Raw genomic sequence first — 20427 nt, forward strand, 5'->3', positions numbered from 1 at the left:
TGTCTAGTGTGCGCGGCAGTGTGGTAAGGTCGACTGGTGCCGCCGAGAACGAGAGAGAAGGGTCTCTCACACGGTGCGTGCGTGCTGGATGCATGCTAAGAAGCTTCCGGTACTGGCAAGCGCTATTTTTCATTTTTATTATTCACCAAGCGCATAGCCCTGGTACCGGAGGGGTTCGATACCGGTTTATAGGTGCACTCCGGAGAAGTTGTAGTTGCATTTGCGAATCATGAAGATGGAATTGGATTCAAGAAAGTCATTTTATTTGAATAAGATTACTCAAAATGGTCTAGAATTGCTAAAGCAGGAACGAATGCGGAACGAAGGGAGAAAGCACGACGATCGAAGCACAATGCCAGACAGCCTGTTAAATGCAGCAATCGAACACACAATCGATTCACGGACCGTCAACCGCCATCCGGAGGACAAGATCCTTCACCATCTTGGGCTTTATTTTTATGCAAACAGAACAGCAGCGGCAAGCAGAGCGAAGCGGTCCACAACGCGGTTGCCACCGGGACCGGGATGAAGCAGCATCCAGCAGCATTTGCTGTCCAATCCGGCCGATGAATCCGATTGTCAGTGGGCGAGAAGTGGTAATGCCACATCAAACGGAATGGTAATGGTTTGGAGCGCGCACAGATGGAAGGATATTCATGATGGTGGTGGCGATGGTGCGGAAGCAGCAGCAGCAGCATGCAAATCGAGTGCCTCTGGCCTTGAAAGCTGGAGAAGGGCTGTTGCTGTCGTTGCGCTGCTCTGCTCTGCTCGATTGCTTCGGTTAGCTTCTTCCTAGCGTTCCCACATCAATAACTGATTGATTTGCTTTGCATTTCCGTTATACAGTCGAGCTGGATCGGTGGGTGTTGTGTACTGGCCTAGGGCTTGCGATCCGCCTGTGTTCGGTTAAGTGAATGTGCCTTTATCTGCTGAATGGCTTTCGACCATATTAGGTTTTGATTTGTTGGATGAATGGAACCTAATAGATTCACTGAAAATGTTACTAAATCCCTTTTTTTTAATTACATTTCTTTCTTAAACAAACCTTAAAACGTGAAATGCTGTTAGCATAATAGCTTAGTTGGTTAAAAAGTCTTACAAAAATTCATACAATAGAATTCGTCTTCAGAAGTTACTGAGTTTTTACTACCCTGTAAGTAATCGCATTTCGAATAAAGTCGAGATAGAATTCATTGTCTGCTTCTGAAATGATCTTTAATGATATTTGTACAATTTTTCAATTAGATTCGGGATTCCATGATCCTCATTTTATGCATGAATTTCATCCCGCTAATATTGATTTTTTTTAAGTATTATGCAGTAAAAATTCCTTTCAAACTGACTTAACTAAATAGAAATGTATCTTAAATATGTCTCTGGTTTAAATAGTAATCAAAGATGGTCCATTTGCTTATAAAAATGCTACTGATTTGCTACTCAAATAAGAGCATTCCGTACACAATGCCAACCTGTTAGCTTAAGAGATGATCGTTTAATTATCGAAAAAGCTGCAGGACTTCTGATGCAACATGTACAAGTAGAAAACTCATGTTTTGCCATTAGGCTCGAAATATACAAATCTGGCTCTCATTTAACAACAACCAAACACAAAGCGCGACTCTATTAGGCAGCACGGATGATCTAAAACGCTCCTAACAACGACACACTGATGGGGACACCTCGCTTCGCGCTGCATCCATAATTGCTCCGTGCACAAAACACTAATTAAGATGTTCTGCTAAGCTGAATGAGACTAAAAGTAAAGGCACGGTTAATGTGGCAAACCGGGTGGTACGCGAGCCACAGGTGTAAAAACGCTATTAGCTACGACGAACTACTACTATAGAGAGCAGCTTTACATTACCAACAATTGTTCGCCCTAGACGTCAATTGTCACCGTGCTGTTGCTCTATGGGTGATGGGAAAATCGTTCCCTGTTTTTTTTTTCTTCTTTTGGGTGTGACGACCTACGATGGAACGCCCAGCTTGAGAGCTTTCTGTGTGTTCGCTTGGCTTCGTTCCGATAATTAACTGACCACCGCTGACCATCACATGGACAGCTACACCCCCTTGGATTGCAACAGAGCTCGCTCCGTGCAAAGCGTTACCTCGCGCGAAAACTGCGAGCTGCTGCTGCCGCCCCGTTGTGGATGGGTGTGGAGCTCTAGCCTTTTGTTTTGTTTGGATTGAGTTTTCTCGCTTGCGTTTGCGTTCGCACACACATAGACGTACTCCTCGGACACCCCTTGCATTAGTTCATCGCCATCGCGTTTTGGGGGGGGGGGGGGGGGGTGGGGGGTGAATGTTGCACAAAATGTTGCGACCTGGCCTTCACGGTGTCGCCGGTTTGACGTTCGAGAAAGATTCGAGACGGTTTCGTTTAACGGCCCCTCCGGTCTCTGGGCAGACAGGCCAGTCGCGGCCATGTAATTGCGTATTTAGAAGCCATTTACATGGTGGCCAGTCAGTGGGGCAATGGGTAGCAGGCAGACAGGCAGGACGGCGTGGAATGTGGTGTCCATATTGTGCATCTTTTGCGCGAGTTTAAACCCGTTAATGATGCTTGTTCAGATAAGATGCTCTCACGCGGCGGAGATCCAGCAGTGCTCTAACATCTCAATTTAATTTTTTTTAAGTACAAAAACGGCTCTTAAAAGCTGGTTTATAAAGAGATTAAACCTGGCCTGTTATCATTTCAGTTGGCAGGTTTGACACGAATAAAACTTTCTTTACGATCAAAGTTGCTCTTATCCAGCTCGGTTAAAAATTCGCAGCAAAGTCAAACTGTCAAAATTCCTTGGTTTAAATATTTATATTGAGCTTTACATTACCGAAAGTCGACTATAAGTTTCTTGTTTGACTTAATTTCTTTCGATCATAACCTGTTGCAACAATATTCTTTTTAGAATTGCAATTATTTGATTCTACTTATTGAAATTGTTGTTAACATCTTTATCAGGTAACAGTTACTCTTTTCTGACGAGCAAACACATTGCTTTGCCAATTAAACTGTTTCTTTACTTTGAATGTTGCTATCGTGGCCACTGAAAGCGGTTATGCAGCTTAAGATCCCTTTAAAAAAACGAATGCGAATGATCAATAATTGCAATGCTGTCATGCAAATGTCTCGTTTGATTTTTTTAATGTTTCTCATTTTTCGCACATCGGTGGTGATCTATCAAAATTAAACGAAAAATTATCTTTGCACCAGCCGGGCGTTCGCGTCCTAATGACATCTGTTCCTTGCTCTAGTAGCAGCAGCAGCAGCAGCAGTTCGGACCTACCGTGCTCAACCGAACTGGGCTGACTCAACACGAACAGACGTTCCACGTTGCTTACAAGAGGGTTTGCTATTTTTCACTTTTCCTCTCATCCTCACACATACAGACACTCCTCATTCCACCCCTTAGCGAGGTGGGTGGGTTGAGCCAAAACGTTCGGTCGATAACCTGTGTGCACCAACAACACTGCACATTGCTGCTGGTGCGGCTGCTGCGGCTGCCGCTACTTGGCACGCCAGTTTTCCACGACAGTTTCCATGTTGGTTGCCTGCCCCTCCCCCCACCAAACCAGGGTTGCCATTGGCCACGACGACCGAAACACAACGGTGTCCACCGCCATCGCCACGCCACGCCACCACCTTCCTTATCACCTTCACCAATCGCGCCATTGCGACCGTCGCAGCGTCGGAATTTGCTAACCTTGACCCGCAAAACCGGCTGCCTCCGTCAATCAGCCGCCCCCCCCGTGACAACCGTCCCCAATTCTCCACCATTTGGCTTGCGACGCGAGCGTGCGCATGATGCATTTTCCACATTTCCACCAACACGGCCAACCAAGAACCCACGGCGATGACGACGACGACGACGACGAACGCGCTAGAGCTCGCGCTATCGGCTTCGTGTGGCCATTGGCTGCGCTGTGTGCAGCAGCAAGGCCACTAGGCCCCTCATGCCACCCCCCCCCCCCCCCCGCCCTCCGGGTCTGTATGCAATTGTATAATTACTGGAGGGGAGTGTATTTGTGTGAAATCGAAACCGAAAAGGAGCCCCTCTGTGCGCGCGCTCCATCCATGGTGCCCATCGCTTCGGTCGAGGGTTTTGCTTCGTTTCCAATATCGATGCGTCTTGCAGTTTTTCGCCGGTTTTTCCGCTGCTCCTTTTTCTGCTTCCGCTCTTTTTCGGTGGCTAGTCTCTTGTCAGTGGTGCAGTTGCGCGTTGGAAATGGAGAACAGAAAGAGAGAGAGAGAGAGAAACAAACAAACAGACAACCATTTGGTTGGAAAAACCTTCAAAACTTCTACTCTGCTATGAAAAAAAAATGCACGCGCTCGCTCGCACCATTGTTTCGTAAGACAATGAAGGGGTTGGGTGGTGTTGGAAGAGAGGGATGAGGTGTCAAAAAGTGACGCCGCCTTTTGGCGGTGGTTCAACGAACTTAATGTTGCGCGTGTTTGCTGCTCTTTTGCGCAGAAGTGCTAGCTGGTGGTGGTTTGGGGTCCGGCGAGTGCTTTCAGTCCATCCGTTGATGATACCAGCTTGCGCAAAGCGTCTACACGATAGGACACAAAGGAGTTTGCTAGAAGAACACTAGTAGTAGTGGAGTTAGTCGCGCACTGAACAGAATAGCTCACGCGTGCGCTTAGCAGATTTGATCACCATTTGGAGGCAAACGCAGAGCGCTATCATTAAACTGGCGCGTCCTGCGCACACCGCCAACCAGGTGGCACATGGGCTGGTGGTTGTAGATTTTGTGTGCGAGTTTTCAGGAGGAAGGAGTAGTGGGGGCTACTAGTGAGCGGACGGGCAGCAGCTTAAAGCGCGTTTTTATTTCGTGAATGTCAGGCGCGGCATGTTAATGAAACTCATTTGTATGCGCCTGATGGTGTGGCTGCTGCTGCTGGTCGTTACTAATTTGCGCTTATATGCTGTGTTGCTGGAGAGCTTTGATCGCGGTGTGTTTCTCGGTGGGCGAACTCGTCGCTTCAAAGCAGAGAACGTGATAAAACCAACCAACCAGCAGTAGCAACACACAGACCATGTGTTGGTGTTTGCGATACCAGGACAGGATTTAAAAAAGGGCGAGAGTGTTGGTGTGTTTTAGAGAGAGTTTTATTTTTTTGCGAAAGTTTGTTTTCGTTCATATTGTAAGAATGAATTACGCAATTTCATCAAACGTTTTCATAATACCTGCGCCGCCAGTGGGGACAACTTTTTTCTCCCTAGATACCATCCACAAGGCAACGGTAGATGGAGGGGAGACGACTTGAACTACTGACTGTTGAGAGTCCGTAGTGGAGCGCTCAACGCTGTCGGCTGCTGGGCCGTTCTGGATGAAGGTTAATAAAAAGTGACCATCAAAAAGACCACACCACGGAGCCATCGAGCCAGCTTTGGCTAAAATCTAGTTTTGGCCACAGTTTTTGATTGCTTTTGGAATGGTGTGACATAAATTTAAATCACAATTCACACCGCGCGCACCGCATCGGCGATGCCACCGATCATAATCTGGCACGGGGCTCTGTCCGTCGTTCGTTTCCGCGCGGTCTCTTTATCGCCACCGGCTAGAACACACCGCCCGTTGCAGGTCGTTTCCAGCTAGATTTATGTGTTCTGGCTGGCGGCTGACGGCGTTGAAGGGCAAAAAGCTTCAACATAAAGGCCCGATTCCGGGGAACATCACCAACCATCGGCTGGGCATCTTGGCCGTGAAATGGCCCCTCAAGTGGTTGACATTTCTGTGCGCGTGTTTACCAGCAGGTGGTATACGATTCGGTGAACGAGGAGCACATCAATTAACCACGTTCGGTTGTTGTTGTTGTTGTTGGTTGTTGTGCCCGCGCCATGACGCGTTGGCGCAAAGTTGGCAGCAAGCGGCATCGCTCCGTTCTCCGTGTGTTCTCACGCCGCGTACCGATTGAAAAACTTTGCGACTCTATTGACACTGGTGTCGAATCGACGTAATCCCCCCCTTGGGGAACGGATTCAGACAGACTCGAATCGGATCATCGGCTGAATGGGAATCTACGAATCTGAAGCGATCGCCAACATCCGTCTGTTCTGATGTGCTGCGCTGGTAATATTTCACTTCGCTTTGACGCTTTGGTGAGGTGGTTGTTTTCGTGGTCTCAAGCCACAGCCACAGCCAGGTTGACGTCGTCGAGCGTTAAGAAACCCACGCACACCTCGTAGTTCGTGGCACACCCGCTGTGTTCCTTCAGTGTGTGTTATCTCGAAAGGGGTTTCTCGAAGCGTCACGCAGTAGAGCAAGCGAAAAGGAACTTGATACAGAACCGCCGTTTATCCTTTTCGGGTACGGCGTGCTGTCACACCAATAAGGCCGATCGAACGATCGATCGAATGGCAATCGAAATATCAACTTTTCGATTAACCAATGGCAGTTGCAGTGGATTGCCAAAATGAAATGTAGATGAGATTTGAGCACCCCGAGGCCCAGCGGGACCAGACTTGGCTGGATGATCATGAATTTATAGCCGAACAAGGGCAGGCAGGCGGGCGGCAGGTTGCCGTCCGTTGCCTCTTCTCCACGAATCCTTCGATGTCACATCCTGTATGACCGGCTTATCCCCCTTCGTTGGCGTTGTGGCCGGGGCCCTATTGGTTCGCACATTCCGCTACGTCATGGCGCTTTCCTTTTCCTTTGGTCGCGCCGGACGCTCGCCATTCGCTGCGGTACCAGAGAAGCATTTTTGGCACAAAAACCTTCTGTTCCGTGGCCGTATTGCAGAGCTTGCCCGTGGTGTGAGTATCTGTCATCGTTGTTGTGTTGTGATTGTTTCGATTTGCGATAAACGCAAGTCACACATTGCGGCGGCGGCAGCAGCAGAGCGTGCGAGGGGGGAACTCGTTTTCTCCATCGGTTTTTTTTTCGTTGTTGCTTTGGTTTCCTCGAACTCTTTCTCCACACTTCGGCCACACTCCAGCATACTCCCCGTTGGTCTGGCGGCTAAAGTTGGAAATCCCGCCGGCCACGGGTTGGAGGACACCAAAACAAAATTCAACAATAAATAAGGCCAACCCCAATAGCGCCGCGCCCAACCAAGACCATGATGATGCCGGTACGATCGTACGATAAGCTGAGTTTCGTTTTCGTTGGCATGCGACAACGCACCGCAAGCCTCGGCCATCGACATAATGCAATATCTGCTCTCTCCTCCTCCTCCTTCTCCTCCTTCATTCGATGACACATTGCGAGAAACCCGAAAAAGGGATGCGCCCAGTTCAGTCCGGCCAACGGCGAGAAGTAAATAAATAAAATTCAACAAAAAGACAACGTCTCAGCAAAAGCTGCCGGGAAAGGCGGTGAACGCCAATCCTGTTGCAAAACCCCCCGAACGGAGAACTTGGTTTTGGCGTTTTCGAGTGGTGCAGTGCGCAGTGTGATGGTGGTGCTCGGCGGGTGGTCAGTAAAGATGATCAATCCTGCTGCTGCAATCCCTGCGCGGTTCTTCTTCGTTGTGCGCCGTGGCTTTTTTTTTTGGCTCTGGAAGTGCAAGAAGCTGATGCAAGATTTACGCATTCCAAAAAAGCCAAGTGGCAGCAGCTCGTAAAGTGTAGCAGACAGCGCGCTTCTCCCGTAGTCATCCCGTAGTTTACGGTGTGCGCCTTAATTTATTGCGTGCAAACGCCGTAAGATTTATGCTAATGCTGTTCTTGTTGCTGTTGTTGCCCGCTTGTCGTTTTCGCGCGCGCTCTGGCTTCGTAGCTGAGGGCGAGGTAACAATCAACAAGCGACAAATGGCGTTTCCCACAATTTGCTGACCAATTGCGACGATTTCCGATGATCGGGTTCTCGAACGGCGGAAATCGGTTCACAAAAAGATTCCCCCTTTTTGGCCACAGGCGGACCGGCGATGGTCTGTGGATGGTTTTCTTGAGGTTGTTTATGACGTCAAGCTGGATGTGTGCATTCGAGTATAGGGGTGGATTGAGAATGAATTATTGGTTTTGTGCTGTGAGTTTAGGTTACAGCCATGGAATGCTATACCAATAATACCCAACACCATAAGCTTGTGGAATTGTCATTCAGAGCTTAGTCTGACGCCCAGGAGCAACTGGTCAAGCGGTTCAAGTTAAGTTCAACGCTCCTTCATCTCGAATTTTCCGCAAAAGTCATTAAACCAGCTGAGCCACTCGATGCTCGGTATTTATTTAACCATCATCCGGAAAAGTGTCCTCGATTACGCGCGATTCGCTTCGCGTGCACGTCAATTCGTCGTCCGCAACTTTCGGTTTCCTTCGGACATGAGAAGCCGTCGTCACGTAGATTGCAAGACACATTCCACCAGTCGTAGCATGATGGGAGGGCACGTATTTGGCTGGCCAAGAGAACGACAGAACATCGGAAGTAGCATAAAAATAGCAAATTCTCCCGCGCATCACCCGGCGTAGCTCATTAACGGAATGAGGCCGCCCGGTGCCCCGATTTTCCGTGGAGCTAGCGGGTTAGCGTTCGTCTTAGTAACTTAGCGACGGAGCGTAACGGTTAGGTGACTAAATGCTGTCGGAGGCAAATCAATTTTCTTCACTCTGCCTGCCGGTCATGCAGCAGCGAAGACTCCGGAGATGGTGTGTGGGGTGTTCTGCCATCGTGTGGCTTCTTACTGGCTGTTTCCGACAATTTTTCCCTTCGGGCCGTATGTCACTTTCGGAAAGGAAATGAGGTCACCGATGGGAAGGAGTGAGTCTTCTCTTCGTCCGGCATCCCACCCCGGATCGACATTGAATGGGTTGGCTTTGTCTGGCCGCTGTGCTATGGTCGGTGTATGTATGTGCGCTCTATTGATTCAGTGTCAGCGCCACCAGCGGTGTGACCTTCCGGGGGGCGCGCGAGAGCGACGAGTCGGACGCACAAGAGTCGATAATTAAACGGTTCGCCACTTATGGAGCCCTTGCTCGGGGGGGGGGGGGGGGGGGGGGGTCTGGAGATTTTGTGGTAAATACTTTCCCTCCACGGCCTCTAATTAACGAGCGGTTAATCGAAGGGAGAGAGTGAAACAGACAGACAGCAGCAGCAGCGAGATGAAGGAGGAACATATCTTGGTATCTTGTTTCAATCGTCTCCGGGGAGTCGACGCAGAGCAGAGTATGCAAATGTGTGCAGGAATGTGCAGTCTGAATAGGTGGTACAGACAGTGACAGTGAAGCGTTGCGTTATGCTCGTTTCTCGTTTCCATGTTTCGTTGGCCAGATGGAGGTTATGGTCAAACCGCAGACCGACCACAGGGTGACTGTAGAGAGAGAAGCTCGCCAGAGGCTTGTGGCATCGGCCGAGCCGGAAGCGTTTGTTTTGTCATTTTATAAAGACGATCGTTTGTTCGGTTTAGTCGCGTCGTGGTCGCCCATCAAAGGGGTTCTTCTTCTCCCCTACATGGCGGAATAGTTTTCTGTCACTTTTTCTACCCACTTCCACTGTTGGCAACAAGTCGGTTTCATGGTGACAACAATGTTCGTTCGGAAAGATAGAAACCGGTTCTAGAACTTACATCCTAGAAGCTAATGTTACATCATTTGAAGTATAATAATTTGCTACAAAAAAACAAATCGCTTCTCTATCATTCGTTCAAGAAAACGAATTTACGATCAAGCCACCGAAGAATGTTTGTTTTGTATTTGAAACACATTTTCCTTGTACCAAAGATATCACTTCCACAACACGGAAGTCACTGCGAAGCGATGGCTAGTGGTCACGTACCCTGAAGTCCACGGCGGGCGATAAGCGTGTTGCACCGTCGCGACACATACGTCTTATGTAATGCATGGAGATGTCTGTCGTGCCTCGGAACCGAAACTAGGGCACACGGGTGCTGACACAGACAGTTTCATCGCGCGGTAAGCCTTTAATTGATAGGGCTTATTTGTTCATTAGCGAGCGAAGAGCGAAAGAAAGGAAGGGCTTTTCGAGGTATGAGGTCCTCGGAGCGATAAGGCACGTCCGGATTGGGGAGCTTTCTTTTGTGAACCAAATAGGTCCTTCCACTTCTCGACGACGTGAGGTAGTCAAAAACCGAGAGGATTGGATTGTTGAAGAATTCCGCGGTTTAGCTTCAGACTTGCGACAAGTTTTGTATGTTTTGAACGTAAAATTTTCATTCAAACTAAGTCTGGTAGCATTTATGGTCCCGCGATACGGGCTGTAAATGCTGCTGGTTTGTGGTGGACCATCATCATCATCATCAGCACTCGATGGGACATTGTTGAAGCTCCTCATTAGAGCTTTGCGCGACACATACATTACCGGTTTCCCTTTTCAACAAGTGCTGTGTAAATGAACCCAGAGAGAGAGAGAGAGAGAGAGAGAGAGAGAGAGAGAGAGAGAGAGAGAGAGAGAGAGAGAGACACGCAGGCATACACACGAGACATGTTAAGAGTAATGTTTCATTATGGTGTCAACAGCGCACCGAGTTCTCTACTGCCGTGTTTTGAAGTCGAAGGCCACATATGGAGCCGGATAGGGGAAAGGGCACATAACGCTATCGTCACGTTGCGAACGAACGCCATCGTGTGCGCTGTAGGTGGATTGTTCTTCTCGTTGCAGCAGACAACCGCTTGACCTACACTACCCTTGCCTGACTTCTGGCTGCCTCATTCTCATTGCCTCAAGTATGCTGCTGCTGCTGCTGCTGCCTCTGCTACTCATAACATACTTCTGGGGGTTAATGTTGTTTACAGTTGAGTATAACTGCACTTGGTCTGGCCCGTGTTCGATGGCTCCATTTTCCACCAACCAGTCAGAGCCAGAGCCAGAGCCAGCCCTCCCCGTAGCGGTATTTCCCGTGGATCGTGATCACGTACGCTGTTCGAAGGCGGAGTAAATCGAGACTTCGAAGGTTTCTTTCTGTTCTTCCCGTTCGCCCCGTTTATCACCTTCACGCTACGCATAACACCCAATTTTCGGCGGGCTTCCGAATTCCTCCCATTCCGGTTACCGTTCCGGTTTCCGAATTGGTTCAGGGTTTTTTTTCTTCTTCCGTGGGCGGTCAGAATATGCTAGAAGAGGCGCCCGTACACCACCGATCAATAATTGCATCTCATCGCACCGTGGTTGAAGGAGGGAGGATACAAGATTAAAGAGGAATTGTTGGAATTGGAACACCCATGCGCGAGAGAAGGAAAAAAAGCGAAGAGTATCTGAGGTGCGTATTGAGGTGCTGGACTTCAACGAGAAAGATTCGCTTGGAGTTAGGAATCACGAAACGGTTTTTAGAGGGTTTGGAGTAAGGAATCGCATTAAACTTAATCTAACTGAGTGAGATATCGGATATAATATAATCTTCACATATTTCTAATTAATTTCTAAATGCTTCTTCCAATCGAGTCAATAATTCTGACCCGCCACGGCCTTGCACAATGGCTGCCAACCCGCTTAACTCACAGAATTAGAACCTATGCTGTCAGATTATCAATAATTAATAATTTGATAATCAAAATCATAAATCCCGCCACAGGGCAGGTGGAAGCTCCAAATAACCGGGGCATGCCAATCCAATCGCCCGGCAGCTGCATTGCAGATGGTAATCGATCCGCTGGGTTGTTGTTGGCCTTTGCACTAATTACCCACTTCTCGGTTACGACGTGGAGTGAAGAAGAGGGTAGGCATGCTCTTCCTCCTCCTTGCAGCATCCCTTCCCATCTCAGATGCTAATTATGACGTTTGCTCTACTGAGCATCCATTATCACCTCGGCGCGAAATTAGAACAGCATCAATCATCGACCTCAGCACAAAGCACAGCAGCAGCAGCAGCAGCAGCAGCAGCAGCAGCAGAATGCTGGTTGGATGACGCGCTGACTACGTCCAAACTGTGGTTAATGTACATGGCGTTGTTACAACTCGTGTGATTAGATCCGTTTGTGGTCTCTCTTTCTGCTTTAACCAGACATGGGTGTGGTGCATCGGGTGGATGGGAAAATGGTTGGGTTCCTCCAAAAATTTTCCTCACCGACCAGCTTCCGGGTTTACAGAAGTCGTGGTATTGGTCCGATACGGTGATGTATAGGTTCGGTGGTTCGAAATTGGTTCAATCGGTCAGCTGTCGGTGCAATGTGTGTGCACGATGCTGATGCTTCGATGATTTGGGGTCGCTGTGATGGAACGTTGGTGGTGATTATGGTTCCTGATCGTGCTCCCCTTTCACAGCTAACGATGGGTGCGTTTTAAATGAGCCAGAATTATTCATTGTCAGCGCGAGTTTGTGATGCAATATGGTTGTCCACTTTTGCCATGGAAAGTGAATTTTTGGGGCACGATTATGAAGCACAAATTGATATTTGATTGTCACCACATTACGGTATACGGTATCTCGTGCTATAATATTTTTTAATAGAAGCATGGATCAAATGTTACTAGAATTGCTCACGAACTGTAACTGGTAGAGAACATCATAAAGAATGAATGATGTTGGTTTGTGCCAGCATAAACTCGCATAGCAGAGAGAAACTGTTCATTTTTTGTCATCCGTTTTCACTCATCTCTAGTGTGTCTAGAAACGTCCATACGTTTGCTGTGGCGGCATTTGTACTTCCAATGGGGGTCCACTGGTGCGCAGGAGTGACTATAAAACAATCTCGAATCCATTTAATAGCCGCAACAGATATGAACCCGTCCGAACGAACCGTTGGCGTAAGGTATGAACTAAACAAGGTGAGGTGTTTCGCAGCCCACAGTACACCAATTAAGCTGCCCGTTTTTTTGATATCGCAGAAGTGACTTCCCCCTTTCCGGGCCCTTCTTTGAATCGCCGCCATGGAATGGCATTCCGGAGTGCGGTACTAACTTTTATACGATTGTTTTTTTTATGAATTTGTCTTTTTGTGGGTTTTTTTGCGTGGAACATACGGTCATTACATTTTGTCACCTCTTGTCCGGCACATGAAGCAGTTAATTAAAAACGCTTTAATGGAAGTATAAAAAAGAATACACCGAACGGTGGATTTAGGAGAAACTAATCTCACAAACACAGATGTTTAGCACACGAGCGAAACTATATTTGTTTGAAATTAATTTGATGAAGCACGGTCTAGCCTAGACGTGGAAGCGAAGAACAAACACGAAAGAACTTGCCCCAAAAGTCCTCAATGAACTATCTGTTTCGAATTGGCAATCTGGTTAAAGATCCTTTTCGCAGAAACCCGCTAGCCCCGAATCCGAGGGAGGCCGCGTCCCGATTCCCCGAATCGCCTCACAATTCTACATCTGCTATCCATTTCACTTTCTTGAAGCAAGTTTTGTGTTTTTGTTTTTTTCGTATTTCATTCTGATTCTTCAGGTGCCGACTTTTGGAATCGTCTTCTCTCGTGCCAGGGGGATAACTTTCAGCTTTTCGTTTGGCTTTTACCTCAGTGTTTCAGTTACCTTTCTCTCTCTCTCTCTCTCTCTCTCTCTGTTCTGGTGTCCGAATGCCGTGCCGTCCAGTAGAGGCCACGAAGAGTTCGCAACAGAACAGGAAAAAAAGAAGGAAAATAAAGAAAATAACCTAGTGACTTTTCTGCTCGCGTAAACAGAGAAGAGGAACGGCCCCAGAAGAAGATACATTCCATGATAAGTGCTCATCATCATCACCATCATCATCATCATCATCGGGAGCAAGAAATGAGGCGAAGGGCAAAACGAAAAATTCCGACAATCTATAGCGAATTTGTTTTGAATGCTCCTGATGCTGCTGCTGCTGCTTCTGATGCTGATGATGCTGGGCCAGCTTTAGATTCAGTTTGGTGTGCCTTTCTACCAGCTTCATCCGTCCGGCTCTGTTATGCTCCGTGGTTTTTTGCGATATTGTGACCTGCGTGCGTCGTCGTGCACAACGGGTCGGTCTGTAGGCTACGCCGGATAGCCGGAAGAAGAAACTGGCCACGAAGCCGGCCAGAGAACCGGTTTTTGCACGGTTTTTTTTCTGTTTGTTTTTGCATCAAACTCCTCCGCGTCGCCCCCCTTCCTCCCTCCCGGTCAGTATAGATTCGCGAACTGTGGCTGTTCTGGGGGCTTTGGCTGATGGCCACCTTTCGCTAACCGTGAGCAATGTCTGCTCCCCACCGACTCGATTGCTGTAAAGGGAACTGTTCGATGTGTTGGTGATGGCGAGCATTGAGAATTGCAGAAAATATTCTCTTCTCTCTTGGCTTAATCAGTGTTTAGGGCCGCTTGGCGTGGTTCTAGGAACATTAGCAGCCTTCAAAAGCGAGCTGTAGACTATTGGCAGGATATTTTCATTCGGTTTGCAGAGTGTTTGAATGGCATTCTTTGGCCACGTTTGGGGTTTTGAAGGGCACATGACGCATTTATTTTTTATCCAATATACCGTACAGAATTCCTGGAGTGCTTGGAATAACCGCTGGGCACTGACCGCCGTAGAGAATTAAATTTTTGATTTGTTCTTAGAAAAGGACAATTTATCAAGCATCCTGTTGTGTCCTTTGATCTTTTCTTCTGTTCTACACCGAAAGTCCGGCAAACCAGACCAGAAGTTCCGGACCATAAGTTACCAAGAGCATAAGCAGCAGATGAAACACCAACACTCTATCTCTCTAATAGACTCTGCCTGCAAATTACCGTTGATCAACTGGACCGACCGCCGGCGAGGGCCAGCTGGCTTCCACGGTGACGATCGTCACATTGTCCGGCCTGCTGGCAACCCTGCAACCGGCCTGCTGGCACCCTGAATACGAACTTTATGTAAATGAGTAAACATAAAATTTTAGCACCTTTTGTGTGTGTTGCTGTCCCCACCTTTTGCCGCCGCAGACTCCCCGAGGGCCACGTTAGCTACCAACTTTATCACATGCTTGCCGAGTGGTGGCCAAAGCTCCGTAGCAGTTGTTGGTTGTTGTGTTGATTGTGGTAGTAGTTTCATCGTGTGGCCACTTCAAGCCTTCTTTCGCTTCCAGCATGTTTTTTGGACGTGTCTTCACGGAGAGTGAAAGAAAGGCGAAATCAAAAGTGTTGACGAGGACCGCCGCCGTGGCGATTGTGTTGGTCCACGTTAAAAGCGAAAGAAAAGTAAAGAGTGTGAAAGGTGGTGGGGTCTTGGGTTGAGAGACACGGTGGTGGGAAGCTTTCTTTGAAGTTTCTGAATTTGGTGATGCCCCGGAGCATGATTTCGGGTAACAGCCAGGGTTCGTGGTTCAAGGTTATCAGGGAACTGCAACGTCCATTGCATGTGTTTGTAACGACGTGGCATGCAACAGTATGCTCTACTTTGTACCTTTGCACAAAGGTGAGGACGATTCTGTTGCAAAAAGTATCTGTACTAAAAAGCTTTTGCTTTCACCTATTTTTTTTCGTTTGTCGTTGGGACTACGCTTCTTCTTTTTTATCCTGTTGGCATGTTTAGGTTGTTGAATAACGCCCTAAACAATACCGTACCTAGAGACAGGACAGGACATTGTATTAAGAATCTGTTTCGCTTTTTGCATACAGAAAACACTTATTACTGTGCAGTAAACTTTGCATTTCGTCCTGGACGACCTTGGAAACGAAAGTGTGTCGTGGCCTCAATTCGTTTGCGTGCCTTTGTGCTTTAGCGCAGAGGACACTAAGGACGAAAAGGATTTTTCATGACTGCAGAAGGAAGTCCCAGCGTTATGAAAGCCAAAGTAACATTTTAGAACGTAGGACTGAATTTGAAATTTAACTCAAATTAGTTTCTTCATGTAAATTAGTTAGTCTTCGTCAATAATTATTTTTTTTTCCTTTATTCTTTTTCATCCACAGAACGTCTAGAGGCCGAAATATAACTCTTTTACATCTATTCAATGGAAGAACAACTGTAGAGTGACAATAAGAATGGCATTTTCTTTGTATCAAGCGGAAAAGTTGCCACAGATACCAGACCATTAGTGGAGCAACGGTGGCAAAAAGAATGATTAGAAGCCCATTCCCTTTATAGTGTTTGTGCAGGACATTTTGGACACAACAGACAGTGCGGATACATTTTAGAAAAAAAGAAATGTTTTAAGTTTTCTTTCCTTAAGAAATTTGAGAGAAGAAAATGAAACGAAAATTAAATAAAAAATGTAACATCCCCTCTTCCCCATTCGTTTACAGCGCCGAAACATCGTGGCACTTATCGGGCGTGGTGCAACAGATAACATAACGAAGAGCAATCCAAAGTGAGATGATAAATGTGGAAGTAAAAGGTAGAAGCAGCAGCAGCACTGAAATATGAAACAGCAAAAAAGTCAATGGCAAACATCGGGTGAAAATCGCCGCAATCGGAAGAAAAGTGAAGTGTGTGCGGTGGAGCGGTAAAGCCCAGCCCACACTACCCTCTAGTACAAGCCGAGGAATCGAAAGAAGCGAAGAAGAGTAGCAGTTTGGAGTGTTGTGTTTGTTGTGAGACCTGGCTAACGGAATCGGTAGCGGAAGGGAAAATAAGGAAAGGGAAAGAAAAAAAAATTTTGTCCAAAAAGGTGGCAACGGTCAACGCGAAGAGCGAGTGGGAGCAGTGGGCCACAGTCGTCACTGTCGTCCCGGTGGGCAATTCGAGAAAGCAAAAAAAACGAAATCCGAACGCATCGCAGCAACGCGCGGTCTCATCTCGCGCGTCAGAAGAAAGTCATCCTCGACTGTCAGTCGTCGCGGCGGGTTCCACCAAAAGAAGAAGGTGTGTGCGTAGAGCTGCGCCATTGGAGAGTGAGTTGGGGTCGCAGCAAAATCGTCCACAAAAAAAAGTAGTTCAAACATAACGCGACGCGTCCCCCAAAAATCGCCCTCCTAAAAATCCGTTTCGTTTGCTCGTTTCCGCGTCCGCGTCACAGAGAGAGAGAGAGAGAGAGAGAGAGAGAGTGATCAAGAGCGAGTGAGAGAAAAAGATCATGATGATCATTACGATCGCTCTCGCTGGCCAGTGAAATCGTGCGCCGTGTTTTTTCCTTGTCACTGTTACTGTTCCCGGTGCGTGCGCTCTAACCTTGCTTTGTGCGTCGTCGTGCATGTATTTAAGTGTCAATGTGTGTCCGCGAGCAGCACGTGCCGCCGCGTAGTGATCACAGTGAACCAAGTTTCGGCGGGAGGATGCAGTGCGTAACCATCATCTGAAGCGTCCGAGATCGAGTAGTGAAATCGAGAAGAAAGTGAAGTGACGGTTTACTGTGTGTCCGCTTGCGTGTGTCTGTTTGTGGCCAGTGTCCGCGTCTACCATATTTTTCAATTACTTCCTCGGTTACTGTGTTGAGGGAAATTCGGCATTTCCCCGTTACCACCACCCGGCGCTCGCTGTTGTGCTCTCCGTTGCGATCGAACAAGATCGCGAGATACAGAAAGTGAACGGGAGATCGATTTGGTGCGGTGCGGTGTTCCACCAGCTTGTGAAACATAAATCATAATAATAAGAGTTACAAGGTGGTGGCTGGAAGGCGAGTGGTGGTTGGATAATCTTGCGAAAAGAAAACGGGGAAACCCCGGCCGGCCGTTTTGTGGCTTCTGAGCCATTTCCACCGGTCCGGACCAGCAGGAGGAAGGCGAGTAGTTTCGTGGAGTTTCGAGAAAATCCCGTCAGCTAAGCAGAGAAGAGGATTCGACACCAGTGGAATGCATTAAAAACACGAGGTACGTTGCTGCTGCTCTGTAGTACTGTGGTCGTCTTCGGGACTGTATTTGGAATGTTATTTTGACCTTCGGTCCGATCTTGTTGGCTGCCTTCTATTGCTAGTCCCCATCTCATACATCTTACGTACGCAAGGAAGGTGGTCGTCATCGTCGTCGTGGCTTATTAACCACCGAATATAGATGACCGGAATTTCACACCTGACGGAATCCCTCCCCACGGCATCGCTGGCCACTTTTTTTTGGTGGCTCGGTCCGCTGTGGAACATTCAACAGGTGGTGGGAGATAGGTGGATCTCCTTTTGGGCTCCGAGATTTCCGAGAGAATCGAAAACATTTGTGAAGCAGCAGATTCCTTGGGTTTTGGGATTCCCTAACATGTGGGCGTGTGTTGTAGCGCAGGGAATTCGATTTCCTTGATGGTGGAGCTTCATCAGTGCGAGTTGTGTGGAGTTTTTCCTTCCAATGTTGCGGTGCTGTTTTTCACTTGCGAACTTGTTTGCTGCCCTGTGCCGAATTTTTTTCCCATTTCGGGGGTGGGGTTTGTGGGCAAAAATTGAATTTATAGAGTTTGCGATTAGCTCTGTTGCTTGTTGAACGGTGCTTGTGGCGAAGTGGGAGTACATGCATTAAAAAAGAAACACCAGTTTTCATGTCATACCGTGCAGAAATGGTTTTTATTGGTGTGCGATTGTGTTACGCGTGTTTTTGTGAGCCTTATGGTTGTCCACAGAATTCTGTATCTTGAAGTTGAGTATTAGTTTGGTCAGGATATTTAATTTTTGTTATAAGAATTCACATTTTCTTGGAGTCAATATTTTTGTTATGCATTCCGTATACCTTTTATCGTGTTTTATTCATTTTATTACCGGTCTGACTGATCTGTGTCTTGTATTTAACCTAAATAGTGCTGTTTTCTACGTTTTTTTTTAAAGAGAAAATACTGATTAAAAGAAAAGCTCCTATCTTAAGCCATATCCTAAATTAGACAAGGATCATTCCATATCATTTCCTGACTTTTGGTAAGCTAATAGTAGCTTCCTCGTGGAAATCATCTCAATAAGTTACCACCGAAGATTGATACAGAATATTAAGATATGTTTAAAATTTCAACTAATGTAGCGATCTGGCAGCATAGGTCATCAGTTCACCTTCCACGCCATGTCGTGGAATGTCGTCAGCATTCCAAAATCCCGACCTCAAAACCATGTCGAATCAACTGAAACGCCTCACTGCCGTTAGCTCACCGAATGGACACCGTTTTGCCGATCAGCAGATACACTTTCCGGTTGAACGGGGCACGGTTTCAACTCGTTTCGATACAAGCTACCCTTGGAGGAGGAAGTCTCAGGTACCTTTTTCTCCTTCCGTGCACTGTTTATGTGTCATCGGCTTGTCTCATGTGTCGCCGGATACAATTGCTGATGTGAGCTGACCAATCCCCTAAACAAACAGAAGCACACACAGCTGCCACATCTGGCGACCACGACGGCCACGATTTTGCATTTAGTAGGTCAACGTATGGGGCATCACCGCATCGTTAGCTCTCGAGCTTCCTTCGAGCTTCTGCTTTCAAATTTTAGAGTTCACGGATGCACCCCCACTCCCTGATCCAAAGATGGCGGCACCGATTAGATGCTACTACGAGCCACATCGTTGTGTGCAGCTCCCCTCCCCGAGCTGATCAAGTGCAACTCACTGCCGCTGAGTCATGACCTGGTGTGATGCGTTGTGCATGTGTTCTTGGTCTGGCTTGCCTGGCTCTCTCTCGCTCTAGCGATACGTTTTTTGAAAAAAAAAAACGGTACCATCTCGACGGTACCGTGTCGTGTGGGCCACCAATTCCGAGTGGCCTATAAATAGCATCCCCCATTCGCTGCACTTTCCGTCAGCGATGCCTGTATGTGTGGAGGTGCACTCGACGACGAAGATGATCGGGTTTTGGGGGGGTTCGATCCAACACGCCCGGCCACCGATGCACGATGCGCGTATCGATATAGGTTCAGTTTTATGTTCATGTTGGTTCGCAGCATGACGTCACATACACATCCGTGCATCGTCAGCTTGTGCGTTCCACGTGTCTGAGTGGTGGTTTTTGGCCCTCGTCGTGGATGGAATCTAATGCAATCGGTGCTGCAAAAGAGGGCCTACGAGAAGCGTTGTTCTGATGATGAAACGATCTTCTTCCGATGGTTTATCGTACTACCAAGCGCCAAGTGAGTTCCAGTTAAGAACTGTTCGACGATTTACCCTTTTACTCGATTGGATTCGTTCCCCGTTTGAAAGTCTTTAGAATGTTTTCGATTGCACAGCACAGCTTATCGAGAAGCTTCATAAATGAGGGAGCTGGCGCCTAGTTTCAACTAGTTCTGCCACTTACGAAATGTTGCCGACTGCAAGAGTTTCGTTTTACATATTTTTTTTTTCAACATTTTCTGCCGACGCTGCATTGCTTTGTTGTGTCTTCAGGCGCAGGAAAAAACGCTTATCGGTTACAACACTGTTTTTTTTCTTCCAAGGCCTGAGCCTGAGGCTTCACTCAAGCCAGTAGGTAAACTCTGGCACCTGATGCAACATCGTACATTGACCGTTCCTCGAGGGCCTTCTACGGAGCATTCACACTGGTGTGTCACATCGGATAAGCAAAGCGATGTTGTGTTTGCTGTAAAAATTGGCGAAATCCTCCCCGAAGCTCAAGTAGTTATCCTTCAAGACTACTTTTTGGATCATTTTGTACAGTGATTTGTTGGTTTATCATGACAGTATGGCGGCATGTCTAGTAATGCGAATACCATGAGTCAATGAACTGTAGTGTTTGTAAAATTTTCAAAAATACTAATGGTTAGATTCAATTTGAGCAACTGGCTC

General features: G+C 47.5%; 1 protein-coding gene across 3 annotated transcripts in view; it reads left to right on the plus strand.

Annotated features, from left to right (window-relative positions):
- Nucleotides 1-20427, plus strand: part of LOC126578342 (ecdysone receptor) — a 215029-nt gene that overhangs the window by 23113 nt on the left and 171489 nt on the right. For all 3 annotated transcript variants that reach the window (XM_050240796.1, XM_050240795.1, XM_050240794.1), the window contains exon 2: nt 16060-17562. The gene's annotated coding sequence lies outside the window, so the exon portion shown is untranslated. The remainder of the gene's footprint in view (nt 1-16059; nt 17563-20427) is intronic.

Source organism: Anopheles aquasalis, chromosome 3 (genome assembly GCF_943734665.1).
Source record: "Anopheles aquasalis chromosome 3, idAnoAquaMG_Q_19, whole genome shotgun sequence".
Classification (NCBI taxonomy): domain Eukaryota; kingdom Metazoa; phylum Arthropoda; class Insecta; order Diptera; family Culicidae; genus Anopheles; species Anopheles aquasalis.